The sequence below is a fragment of the Ursus maritimus genome, unplaced genomic scaffold, assembly GCF_017311325.1.
Source record: "Ursus maritimus isolate PB19 unplaced genomic scaffold, ASM1731132v1 scaffold_19, whole genome shotgun sequence".
In the NCBI taxonomy this organism is placed as follows: domain Eukaryota; kingdom Metazoa; phylum Chordata; class Mammalia; order Carnivora; family Ursidae; genus Ursus; species Ursus maritimus.
In genome coordinates this window covers 514,185-528,082 of record NW_024424341.1, presented here as the reverse complement: position 1 = coordinate 528,082, position 13,898 = coordinate 514,185, and the positions used below count along the sequence as shown (strand labels likewise).

The window sequence follows — 13,898 nt, the reverse complement described above, 5'->3', positions numbered from 1 at the left end:
CCACCTTTTTTTTTTTTTTTCCGGTTCTTTTTAGCAGCTATCAACTGTCATAAGCTAGCTTGTTACATTCTTTGAGATTTCAAATCAGCAAATGGAACAGAAAATGCAAAAACAGGAACAGAGTAATGGAGAGAAGGCAGATATGATAGGGCCGGTGTAAATAAGGTTGGTGATTTAAAAACAATTATACACACACACACACCTTGAATTCGTCCATTCACCTTTTTAAGTACTGCATGTCTCCTGAGCAAGGTTAGTCACCAACTGAAACAAAGGGACAGATGACATGGGCCAAGTGACACAGACAGAGCAGAGCCAAACTAGAAGCACAGGCCTCCTGGCCCCCAGCCGGGCCATCTTCCAGCTCAGGTGCACGTCCCAACGTGCCTCCTGCCATCCGACGCGGGAGCATGTCTTCACTGCGTGATTAGTAAAGGGCATTCTTTTCCCTTGAATTTCTCATGGAGGTCTCATGAGTTCTGTGTGGAGCAACTGACTTCAAGATTTGTAAACATTCATGCATTTGTCACATGTGTCATACTTCCCTCCATGTTACAGGGAGAATAAATGGCTGAAGTACAATGGAACAATTCTGGCTTCATCCCTGGTTTCCTCTTTACCCCACACCCAAAGCATCTGTCATGTGATTAGCTCAGATCCCTTACTGAGAGCCTAACCAAGCACTGGGCCAGCCCAGGTCAGCTCAAATGTTCCAAAACTTCTGGAAGCCAGCTTCTACTTAAAACACATGCCATAAATTATTTTTATTCATTAAAATTCAAATACCTAAGAAATTCCCCAAAACCACATTGTTACATATCCGTTTTTCAAACTTAATTATAAATCCAGTGGGGCCAAGGAGCAGATCAGTGTTTGTCAAACCCATTTTTTAGCTCCATCAAGTGCTTTCTCTCTTTCTCCTTCTTTTTTTTTTTTTTTTTTTGCATTACTGGTTCTACATAACTTACCTCTAATTCACTGAGGAATAGGAAGAGTACCACCGTCTTTTTTTTTTTTTTTTTTTTTTTTTAAAAAGGGGGGGCAGCCCCTGGGGGAAGGAACCATATTTATTTGACAGAGAGAGGGACAGCCAGTGAGAGAAGGAACACAAGCAGGGGGAGTGGGAGAGGAAGAAGCAGGCTCCCAGAAGAGCATGGAGCCCGATGTGGGGCTCAATCCCAGAACCCTGGGATCACGCCCTGAGCCGAAGGCAGACGCTTAACGACTGAGCCACCCAGGCACCCCGAGAGTACCATCTTCTTGTGCTGAAAGGGTCACAAACCATCCTAACTTGTGCTCCATCTTTCCTCCAAGAAAAAACAAGGGGTTCTAGGAAAAGAGCCAGTCAATGCTAAAGGACCTAAAGGGGGGTGCACACATCTCAAAGAGCTCTCCTCTGGGGGCAGGGAGAACCAATCAAGTTACCCAGAATGGCAACTTATGCATTTTTATAGAAATGGTATAGATTGGGGCACCTGGGTGGCTCCATCGGTTGAGCCTCTGACTCTTGATATCAGCTCAGGTCATGATCTCAGGGTTCTGAGATCAAGCCCCCTATAAGGTTCTGCACTGGGCATGGAGTCTGCTAGAGAGTCTCTCTCTCTCTCCCCCTCTCCCCACCATGTGTATGTGTGTATGTGTGTACATACATATGTATACATATGTATGCCCTCTGCCTCTCCCCCCATATACACATATACACATATACGTATGAATGTATGTGTGTATATATGCATGCATACATACAATGTATATGTGTGTGTATGTGTATTAAATTTGAAATTTATTTTTTTTTAAAAGAAATTTGGTATAGATAGAAGGTGACCAATTTAATCATTTAATCTTCCTCTTTAAGTCCCTTTATATCTCAGAGACAAAAATCATTGGGGGGCGCCTGGGTGGCACAGCGGTTGAGCGTCTGCCTTCGGCTCAGGGCGTGATCCCGGAGTCCTGGGATCGAGCCCCACGTCAGGCTCCTCTGCTGTGAGCCTGCCTCTTCCTCTCCCACTCCCCCTGCTTGTGATCCCTCTCTCGCTGGCTGTCTCTATCTCTGTCAAATAAATAAATAAAATCTTAAAAAAAAAAATCATTGGAAAAGTTAAAACATCTTAATTAACCCAGAATGAAATTCTGCACCCAAAGAACCCCAAGAAAATTCCAAAGCATGTCTCAATTCTACAACATACAACCAACTGCCCTCAGACAACCCAACAGCGCATTAATGAAAAAGGGCCAAACTGCATTACACAGCAGAAATCAATCAAAACAAATCAGAGAGTAGGTGGCGCAGTCGTTAAGCGTCTGCCTTCGGCTCAGGGCGTGATCCCGGCGTTCCACATCGGGCTCCTCTGCTAGGAGCCTGCTTCTTCCTCTCCCATTCCCCCTGCTTGTGTTCCCTCTCTCACTGGCTGTCTCTCTGTCACATAAATAAATAAAATGAAGCTGCCTTGCACGAGACCCTCGCTACCAGTAACACTCTGGGTGTCCTCTTGAGACCCAGATGCCAGATGTGGGGAAAATCGAGCCCGTGGGCCAGAAGCACAATGACCTGAAGACTATGAGCCCCAGAGGTTCAGGGTGAGTCCAGGCCAGACCTCACCCCTCTTTAGCCTTTCATGGGAAGCTTCCTTGCAAACATGTGTCAGCAATGTAGTACCGCAAGAAGCAAACGCAAAGAGCACCCACAGCTGGGGAGAACATGAACGCTGTCATCTTCCATGTGGGTGTCCCTCAGGAGACATTAAGGAGGGGTGGGAGAAGAAAGGGTTAGGGGACCTGGTCAATAAGCCCTGCCTCTGAGCAAGAGTCCCTCCAGCAGTCATTAACACGCTGTGTCCCCCAGTTTATCCCAGACCCAACCCCACAGGATCTAGCACTGGGGCTCTAGGCAAGAGTGATAGCAGTGGGGAGCACATCTGTAGGTGAGGACGAAGTAACCCTGAGCACAGGTGCCATGGTACAGGTATGGCACAGACAGGTGCATGCTGCAATCCCTAAGTGTAAAAAAATATGTATCTTATTCTTAACAATATGCTGGGAAACTCCTGTGTTTTTTCCTCAGATTCCAGCTGAATGCCTAGCAATTCAAGAGGTGGTAAGATGGGCACAAGAGAGTAAGAGGAAAAACAGAAAACAAAAGCCTGTAAAGTGCTGACGGGGAAAAGCAGACAACCGAACAGTATAGACTGTTTCCACTCACATTTTCATACGCCTAGGACAGGCACTGCGGGCTCTGTAGGAAGACACGACAGCCACCCCCGTGGTACTCTCCAGGGTGGGTGAGCACAGGACTGCCAGTTCCTGCTGTGAACCCCTCGATGCTGCTCAGAACACAGCACTTTTCTAACTGGAGAAGGGAATTTTTCCATTTCGTAAAGAAGTAAACAAAAACTTGAGACTCAGAGACATAACAGAAGAATGAGACTGAGTACAGCTGGCTGGAAGTACAACTTTTACAGTAACGACCAAGCCCACCAGGACCAAACCCACACCTACTGGTCCAGAAGTGCTTAGTTCTTCCCGCTAACCCTAACTGATCTACATTTAAAACTGTAAAGTTTTAAGTACCAAACCTCCTCATTTTCATATTTACTGCTGATGAGTGCTTACTCAGGACCCTACAAAACTCAAATCCTGTCTCGTGGTTACCATTTCCAGACTCTCTCAAAGCTACTACTTATATATGTACTCCTCAATTCCTAATTTCTCTGAGTTGTCAGGACAATCTAAATTCTTGAATATCTTCCCAGATACCATTACACTTTACTTAATTAAATATCACCCATACATTAAGTAAGTAGGCTTAACATCGGCCATCAACACGACCGATGAAAACATCAAGTGCCGTGATCTCGACTCCTGGTTTCTGCACAAAGTCCCACTGGCTCCCGCTCACCACCGCACCAACTACACATGGATATTTCCATGGTTCAATGGCAAAGTTGGGTGCTTGCAACAGAGACTTATGTATGACCCATAATGTCCAAAATATTTACCACCTGGCCCTTTACAGAGAAAGTCTGCCAACCCCTGGCCAACGTCCAAGCCCAAGGTTTTACTCAACCAGAGATAAAGTGTTCACACACTGGAAAAGCAGTTAACATGCTGCTGCTTTTAAATGCGTTTAAGGGTTTTTATTTTAAAAGTTGATTATAAAAAACAAACCTACAGGGGCGCCCGGGGGGGGGGGGGGGGGGGGGGGAGAGGAACAAATCTTGGTTTCAGCTCAGGTTGTGATCTCAGGATCAAGTCCTGCATAGGGCTCCACACTCAGTGCAGTCTCCTTCAGACTCTCTCCCTCTGCCCCTCCCCCACTAAAATAAATAAATATTTAAATCTTTTTTAAAAATAACAAACCTATAGAGACAGAAAGTAGAGTAGTGAATGTCTGGGGCTGGGGACAGAAACAGGAATTAATTACATGTTAACAAGTGTGAGGGATCTTATTGGGGCAACAAAATGTTCTAAAACTACATTACAGTGTTGGTTTCACAGTTCTGTAAACTTTAGTAGAAATCACTAATTATACACTTAATATTAGTCCATTTATGCTATGAAAATCATACCTTGATAAATTCTAGTGATTGTCAGGGGCTGGGGACAGAAACAGGAATTAATTACATGTTAACAAGTGTGAGGGATCTTATTGGGGCAACAAAATGTTCTAAAACTACATTACAGTGTTGGTTTCACAGTTCTGTAAACTTTAGTAGAAATCACTAATTATACACTTAATATTAGTCCATTTATGCTATGAAAATCATACCTTGATAAATTTTAAAAATTAAAGTAACTATCTGTATAACTAGGATTTTGTCATCTAAGACCTAAAGCTTAGGGCACAATTTGCAATTAAACCCTAAAACTTCCTCTCAAACATGTGTCCAAAGCTTTTAAACTTTCACCTCTGACAGCAAACAGCTCATCGTAGCTACAGGGACAGGCTCACCTGCTGCTCTCACCCCTAGTCTGTAAACACTGAAGACAGGACTGGTTCAGCACAGCACCCACCCACCCACACCTGGAGAACCACCATGAAACCCTACATTTTCTGCTCCCCACCCACAAAGTTAAGTACTCGACAGCTAGATGTCCCCATTCTGGGCCTGGTTTAACGAAGCAATGCCTTTCCCTTAATAACCACAGAGGTATTTAGTCACAGATGAAGACAAAGCCATTGCTGTCTCCTGAATCAAGAATATGGGGACAGTTAACGAAGGAGCGCTTCACCCCGACGACTTTTCAGTCCCCATTTCCAAGTAGCCTTCTTTTCTGTGCAGTCACGGGTCCTCAACATGAGGAGAAACACATCACACCTCAAGCACATTTTGAATATTCTCTACATGGACGCCTGGGTGGCTCAGTCGGTTAAGCGTCTGCCTTCTGCTCAGGTCATGATCTCAACACCCTGGGACTGAGTCCCACGTCAGGTTCCCTGCTCAGCAGGGAGTCTGCTTTTCCCTCTTCCTCTGCCTCTCCCCCTGCTCATGCTCTCTCTCTCTCAAATAAATAAAATCTTCAAAAAAAAAAAAAGAAAAGAAAAGAAAAGAAAAAAGAAAAGAAACCTGAAGCGGGGGGGAGAACCTGGCTGCCTCGGTCAGTAGAGCATGTAACCCGATCTCAGGGCTATGAATTCGAGCCCCACGTTCGGTGTAGAGATTACTTTAAAAAAAAAAAAAAAAAAGACTGAAGCAGGAATCCAAAAAGCACTTATTTCCCTACCATGATGAGTTTCCTCAAAAATTCTAAAAGGAATTTACAGCTAAGTTAAAGCACTAATTAGAATAATTTCTCTCCCTCTACAGACAGAGGCTATTACAGGCCAAAATGCCGTTCCTGTGAACAGGAGCTGCCTACTACTACGGTACCACGTAGGGCAAAGTGTTACTAACCAGCTTACTAACACTGGTACTGGGTACTTCAAAAAGTATGGCTAACAGAAAGGAGGCAATAGAGACTTTTTTTAAATAAAACTACAAAGAGTCCTTTCACGAGCTTGGACATAAATGGGAAGACATGAGGACAGCACGATGGAGAGAGAAGATCACTACGTTATCCACAGGAGATACAGCCGCCAACAAAAGAGACGTCTTCCGCGACCACACGGTTATTTACCTGTCCGAAAGAGGTGGCGGCGGGGGGAGTAGAATTATAGAACATGTGACTGGGGACAACACAGCTGAGTGACCAGAGTGGGGCTCTGGAATCAGCATGCCCAGGGTCAATGCCAGCGCTGCCACTCATGACCTATGTGCCCCTGGGCATGTGACCCAGCCTCTCTGAGCCTCAATGTACTCACCTCTGCAACAGGGAGAAGAACAGCACCTGGGCCTCAGGGGTACCAAGATCAAATGAGTACATCTGCTGAATCACACAGAACAGTACCTGGCAAGAAGTCCACGTTTGATAACTGGGTGGGCAACCATGAACATAAATGATATACTCACTGAACTCACATGGGAAGGTGCTTTACAAAGGGCCTGCAGGCAGACCACCACAGCAGATGAAGAGAGTCCGCTATGGCCATCAGAGACATGAAGAGCTGCTTTCAGTCTCAGAGTGTGAAAAGTCCTGCCCTCCAGGGGCCAGAGGTCATGACCTCTGCAGGCCTGCTGGTCAACAGATAAGGATGAGAGCAGATAAGAGAAGAGCCGTGAGGCCAACCTTGAGTCCAGCATCAAGGCTCCCATCTACCGGAGTAAAAACCTGACTCACAGTTTGCAAATCTTAACACCCTGACCCAGTGGGTAAGGGAACCATAAGAAAAAGCAAGTTCTTAGAACAACCATACTCAATCCAGTTAAGAAACTAATGCTTTCATAAGTATTCCTCTTAAATTAGTCGTCAATTCTCTTCTTCATGAACTATAAATCCGAGCTTTTTAAAACCCAGCCTCTATAGAAAAAGTCTCCATGCCCTGAATTCCGCTGCACACGAGGAGCTGTAGCATGGCTCAAAGCCGCCATCGCTGTGCACACCTACTCAGCAAGAGAAAGTCATCAGGCACTGATACAAGCCATGACACCCAGGTGAAGACATCACCAAAAATGACAGAACAGGGAACTCCGAAACTTACCCTCCAAAAAAGGCAACAAACAAGTACTAAAAATTGTCAGAACCAACTTCTCCACAACAACTGAACTAGAGAATGTCATCAAGAGCTGACATCTAAGGGAACACTTCATGAAGAAGCCACTGCCCTCCAGAGAGCATCGTGGTGGTGTAAGCTACCTGCCTACCGCCCCCACACCCCTGCAGAGGGCAACCCGCATTCCTCACACAAGCTGCTGGTGCCACAAAGAGCGCTATTCTCAAAGACCTGCGGTTATGCTTCCGACCCATGTGCTAGGAAAGTAAAATGATCCAACTGCGGCAGAAGACTTCGGTTATCACCCAAAAACTCAAACACAGAATTGTCATTATGACCCAGCATTCCACTGCGAGGTACATGCCCAGAGAGTGTTCAAACAGACTTTGCACACACATGCTCACTGCAGCACTACTCATGATAGCCAAAAGGGGGAAGCAGCCCACATGCCCATCAACAGGTGAGCAGATAAACAAAACGTACGTATCCATACAGTGGAATATTTTTCAAACATGAAAAGTTCCAACACATGCTACGATATGGATGAGCCCTGAAAACATCCTGCTAAGTTAATGATGTCAGATGCAAAAGACCAATCTCATGAGGTGCTCAGTCAGTAGAGGATGCAACTCTGGATCTCAGGGTCGTGAGTTCAAGCCCCATGTTGGGCACAGAGCTCACCTTATTTTTTTTGTTAAGATTTTATTTATTTTAGAGACACAGAGAGGGGGTAGGGCAGAGGGAGAGGGAGAAGCAGACTCCCTACTGAACAGGGAGCCTGACTCGGGGCTTAATCCCAGAACCCTGAGACCATGACCTGAGCCAAAGGCAGACACTTAACTGAATAAGCCATCCAGGTGCCCCCCCAGGGTTCATTTTTTTTTAAAAACGGGGGGATGAGGGGGCACACCTGGGTGGCTCAGTCAGTTAAGCATCCGACTCATGATTTCAGTTCACCTCATGATTTCAGGGTCCTGGGATCCAGCTCCCCACTGGGCTCTGCACTCAGCGGGGTCTGCTTGAGGATTCTGTCTCCCTCTCCCTCTGCACCCCCCCCGCCTGCTCTGTCTCACGCTCTCTCTCTCTCTAAAATAAATAAATCCTTAAAAAAAAAAAGACTAATCTCATATGATTCCATTTCTATGAAATGTCCAGAACAGGCAAATTCACACAGAACCAAAGCAGATTCAGTGACAGGGGGGCAGGGGCAGGGGTGAGGGCATGAGAAGCAGCTGTTTCATGGGTACAGGGTCTCCTTTAGGGAGTGAAAATCTTCTCGAACTAGATAGTGGTGATGGTTGCACAACAGTGCGAATGCACTAAAGGCCACAGAACCGTACACTTTAAAATGGTTAGAATGGTGAATTTCTTGTGCCAAATTTACCTCAATTTTTTTTTTTTAAATCATGCTGTGGGAATGATACGAGACTCAGAGTACATCCTGTGTGATTCCATTTATGCAAAATTCTGAAACAAGCAAAACTAACCCATAACAAAAGAAAATTGGTGGTTGCTCAGGGTGAGGCTGGAGCTGGGGGTGGGGGATTAAGTATTACAAAGGGACTTTCTGGGGTAGAAGAAATGTGCTGTATCAAAATCTGTCAGTTACATGGACTAATACAGCGGTCAAAATTCACCGAACTGCAGGTTTTAGAATGTGCACTTTTCTTGTCTGAAGAATACCTGCAGAAATGTCACCAACACACAAGTACATCAGTGATTATCGTAAGAAACACACACATAGGGAGCTGGGCAGACCGTGAGAAATGACACACACAGGTTAACGTGGGATCAAGTCGAAGGACAGAGGCCATGAGCCTCCCGGCACAAGAGCCTGTCAGCTATCACGAACGGTGCTGCCAGGAGCCTGTGCGTGCACAGCCGGGCTGCGGTCAGCCTGGGGCTCAGAGTGACGCCCCTGCTCACAAGGGGCCAAAGAAACACAGTGAGTGACGCTGTAAGAAGTGTTTTCTGAAATTATTTAATTTTTAAAGATTAACCAAAATAAAATTTAATCCATTATCTTCTTCAAAAGTCGTCTTCTTCCTGTATTACTTTGGCACACGTTTTATGGGATTTAGACGCGTGGGTGTCATTTCATAGGAAGCACACACTGTATGTGAAAAACTTTTTTTGCAGTGCTCTCATCCACTGTACAGTTCCACTGGAGACTCAACATTACCTTGGCATGTCTGAACCTCTTCCATTCATCATCTCCAAAGCTGCTGGCTACAAAGAAGCTGCTTCATTCAACGGTGTTTCTTTAAACAAAATCCAAATTTGTCTTACCTTAGGTAACAAAACTTGACTTAAATTCCCCAAAAATGAAATAAGCCTATCTTACTTATTTAAATAAGTGTATCTTTTATCTCCTAAAAATACCTCCCATCTGTCCAATATCATGGCTGCAGCACCAGCCCTGAGCTGTTTGCACCAATCGCTGTCTCTAGACTTTCTCTAATCCAGCAGTGAACAAAAAGTAGGGTCTTTGAGACCAAAACCATCGTCGTAATGGTTTAAGAGAACTGCCCTTTTCTTGGAGTCAACATTTGTTGGTGAGGAGGGTAAAAGTGCTGGCACCCCAGACAAATCAAGTCATAAGCTCTAATCCAGAACAGCAGGCACCACGTTCTTCATCACCATCCAACCGTAATTTTAAAATGTCAGTATTGGGCGGCACCTGGGTGGCTCAGTCAGTTAAGTGTTCAACTCTTAATTTTGGCTCAGGTCATGATCTCAGGGTTCTGGGATCAAGCCCCGCGTCCGACTCCATGCCCTGCCTAAGATTCTCTCTCCCTCTGCCCTTCTGCCACCCCCACCCCAATCTCTCTCCCTCTAAAAAACAGATGAATAAAAGCCAAGGTACCTGGGTGGCTCAGTCGACTGAGTGCCCAACTCTCAGTTTCAGTTCAGGTCATGATCCCAGGGTTGTGGGATCAAGCCCCACTTTGGGCTCCACACTGTGGCGCCTGCTTAGGATTCTCTCTCTCCCTCTTTGCTCCTCCCTCTCACTCATGCTCTCTTGTTCTCTCTCTCTAAAAATAAACAAACATCCTTAAAAAAAAATTTTTTTTTTAATTTTTTTAAAGTGAAGAAGGGAAGCCTGGGTGGCTCAGTGGGTGAAGCATCTGCCTTCAGCTCAGGTCAAGATCCTAGGTCCTGGGATCCAGTCCCGGCTCCCTGCTGAGGGAGGAGCCCACTTCTCCCTCTCCCTCTGCCTGCTGCCTGCCACTCCCCCTGCTTGTGCTCATTTTGTGAATATAAATAAAATCTTTTTTAAAAAATTAAAAAATAAACAAATAAATAAAAGCCTGCTCCCCCCCCACAAAAAAAAACAACAACAACAAATAAAATGCCAGGGTCACTGAAGACTGCTCTGGATTGACCAGCAAAAACTAATTTAATTTCGACATAGGAGTACAAATCCTTTTACTACTCTGTGACAAAACCAAACGGCACAAAGCACATCTGCTCGAGGGCAAAGTACATCAGTTCTCAGGAACAAAGCACTTGTGTCTGAAATGCAGTTTGTTATGGAAAACCCAATTTTACTTGAACAAATGACAAACCACAGTTATTCAAGTAAACAACTGTATTTGTTGTTATAAAATTTGAGCTTTCAAGCAAAAATATTAAAGTTTTGGAAAATTTCTATCCCAGCTTCCAGTTTGGCCACGGTGGAGTAAAAGGGACTGGACCCACTATTCCCCCTTAAACCTGGACAAAAAGTAGGCAACAGTGTTTTTCAAGACACGGCCATCAGGTGATAAGGAAAGTGCCCTGAGATGAAAAACCTGCCCCAGCCAAGGCACGGGCAGAGGAGACCCAAGAGGGCAATGCCTCCCTCGACCTGAGAGGATGACGCTGCTTCCAGGCCGGCCAGACCAGCTCAACTCCGTGAGGGCACAGAAGGAGAGACCCAGACAAACATCTGTAAGACTAGCCCGGGACTAAATGCTGCTCTGGACCAAACAAAGCGTGAAATAAAGAACTAAACCACACTGCTTCCAAGTGGCTTAACTACGTACGAAAACAAAGCCCAAGGATATTTATAGTAATACAAAAATATCCGACGACAACAAGGTAAAATTAACAATGTCTGGCACTCCATCAAAAATTATCGAACATACAAAGAAGCAGGAAAATGTGAGCAACAGTAAGGAGAAAGACAAACGCACAGACCAGAATGACACAGATAAAACAATGAACAGACAAGGACATGAAAGCATTCCATATACTCAAGAAGCTAAAGACTGAGCAAGCTGACTGGACACATGAAGATCTAAGAAGGTCCCAGGTCACACTTCTTGACATTGAAGCTACAGTGTATGAGGTAAAAGCTTTTGAGACAAAAGTGGCTGACATATTAGGCATTACAGAAGAAAACAGTAGTCAGCTTGGAGACACAGCAACAAAAATTGTCCAAAATAAGAAAAAAGGAACAAGGGGCACTTGGTGGCTCAGTTGGTGAAGCGTCTGCCTTCAACTCAGGTCTTTATCCCAGGGTCCTGGACTCAAGCCCCGCATCAGGCTCCCTGCTGTGTAGAGAGCCCGCTTCTGCCTCTCCTTCTCCCTCTGCTCCCCTGCTCATGCTCTCTCTACCTCAAAGAAATTAATAAAATCTTTAAAAGAGAAGGAAAAGAAAAAAATGAACAGATCATTGTGCTGTGTGACAATTTTAAGCAATCTCATATAAATGTAAGTGGACTCTCCAAAAGAGAAAAGGGAGAGACAGAAAATTCATTTTTGAAGAAATAATGGCTAAAAACATTCCAAACGTGATGAATGCTATAAACCCCACAGATCCATAAAGTTCAGCAAACCCCAAACACAGGAAACATGAAAAAAGAGGCCCCTGGGTGGTGCAGTCGATTGAGTGTCCAGCTCTGGGATTTTGGGTTGTGGGACTGAGCCCTGCATTACGCTCTGTACTCCATACAGATATAGAATATTTTTTAAAGAATGAATGAATGAATGAACGAATGAATTTATTTATTTATTTGTCAGAGAAAGAAAGAAAGAACAAGCAGGAGAAGCAGCAGAGGGAGAGGGAGAAGCAGACTCCCCGCTGAGCAGGGAGCCCAATGTGGGGCTTGATTCCAGGACCCTGAGATCATGACCTGAGCCGAAGGCAGACGCTTAACCGAATGAGCCACCCAAAGTACCTCTATAGATATAAAAATAGATATAAAACCTTAAGAGAAATTTATGATCTATTTATAAAACTACCAATTTAAAAATGTCTCTCTTAATTTTTCGTGTAGTGTCTTCCTCGGCCAAAAATACTTTTTAATTAAGAATCTAATGTTTATCCACCCAGATGCTACTAATCTTGTGATTAAAAACATTTTTACAACCAAGTGGATCCTCTGTCATGGGCTACATACAGACAATTTAAAAGTTGAGTCAGGGGAGGCCTGGGTGGCCCAGACAGTTAAGCGTCTGCCTTCGGCTCAGGGCGTGATCCCGGCGTTGCGGGATCGAGTCCCACATCAGGCTCTTCCACTATGAGCCTGCTTCTTCCTCTCCCACTCCCCCTGCTTGTGTTCCCTCTCTCGCTGGCTGTCTCTCTCTGTCGAATAAATAAATAAGATCTTTAAAAAAAAAAAAAAAAAAAAAGTTGAGTCAGGGGAGGCCTGGGTGGCCCAGACAGTTAAGCCTCTGCCTTCAGTCTGGGTCATGATCCCAGGGTCCCGGGATCGAGGCCCACATCAGGCTCCTTGCTCAGCGGGGAACCTGCTTCTCCCTCTGCCTGCCTCTCTCCCTCTTTTTTTTTTTATCTCTCTCTGACAAATAAATAAAAATCTTAAAAAATAATAGTAAAAAAAAAAAAGTTGAGTCAGCCATACAAAGACATAACAGACCAATGGGACAAAACAGAGAGACCAGATACGAACTCTTGCACACACTTGGCTGGGGTGCCAAGACCACTCAATGGGGAAATGACAGTCTCTTCAACATATGGTGCTGGGAAAGCTGGAAGTCCACATGCCGAAGAATGCAGCTGGACCCTTACCTCACACCACGCACACAAATTAACCTAAAATGGACTGAAACTAAGAGTTAAAACCATCAAACTCTTAAATGAAGAAACATGGCGGCAACTTTTAAAAGGTTCTCTTAGATTCTGACACTAAAAGCACAAACACAAAAGATGTAATTGCTAGGCTGGACTTCATCAAAGTTAGTAACTTCGGTAATCAAAGGACACTAATCAGCAAAATGAAAAGGCAACCCACAGAAAGGGAAAAAATATTTGCAAATCATTTTTCTGATAAAGTACTGATATCCAGAATAATGGACTCCCAAGACCAAAGGAAAAAACACAAACAACCTTATTTTTAAAATGGTCAAAGGACTTGAATAGACACTTCTCCAAAGAAAATACACAAATGAAATATAAACACATGAAAAGATGCTCCACGTCGGCAGTCATCAGGAAAATGCAAATCAAAATGAGATACCACTTCACAAGCATTAGGATGGCTACTGCCAACCAATCAATCAATCAAATCAACTGGTAACGAGTATTGGCAGGGATGTGGAGAAACCGGACCTTTACGCATTGCTGGCAGGAATGTAAAATGGTATGGTCGCTGTGGGAAACAGTATGGCAATTCCGCAAAACATGAAACGCAGAATTTCACCACTCGGTCCAACAACCCTACTTCTTTGTATGCACAACAGGAGTAAAAGGAGGGACTTGAACATGTATTTGCACACCAGCGTTTCTAGTGGCACTCCTCGCAACTCCCAAAACGTGGAAACAACTTAAGTGTCCACAAGATAATGTGTCCAACTGATGAATGAA

At 44.6% G+C, this 13,898-nt stretch overlaps 1 protein-coding gene across 9 annotated transcripts in view; it reads right to left on the bottom strand.

Moving 5' to 3' along the window:
• ANKRD11 (ankyrin repeat domain 11) overlaps nt 1–13,898 on the bottom strand; it is a 186,799-nt gene that overhangs the window by 141,075 nt on the left and 31,826 nt on the right. For 2 of the 9 annotated variants that reach the window (XM_040633147.1, XM_040633148.1), the window contains exon 1: nt 6,456–7,621. The exons of the other annotated variants lie outside the window; for them this stretch is intronic. The gene's annotated coding sequence lies outside the window, so the exon portion shown is untranslated. Of the gene's footprint in view, nt 1–6,455; nt 7,622–13,898 lie in introns of those variants that run through there. 9 annotated transcript variants of the gene reach the window in all.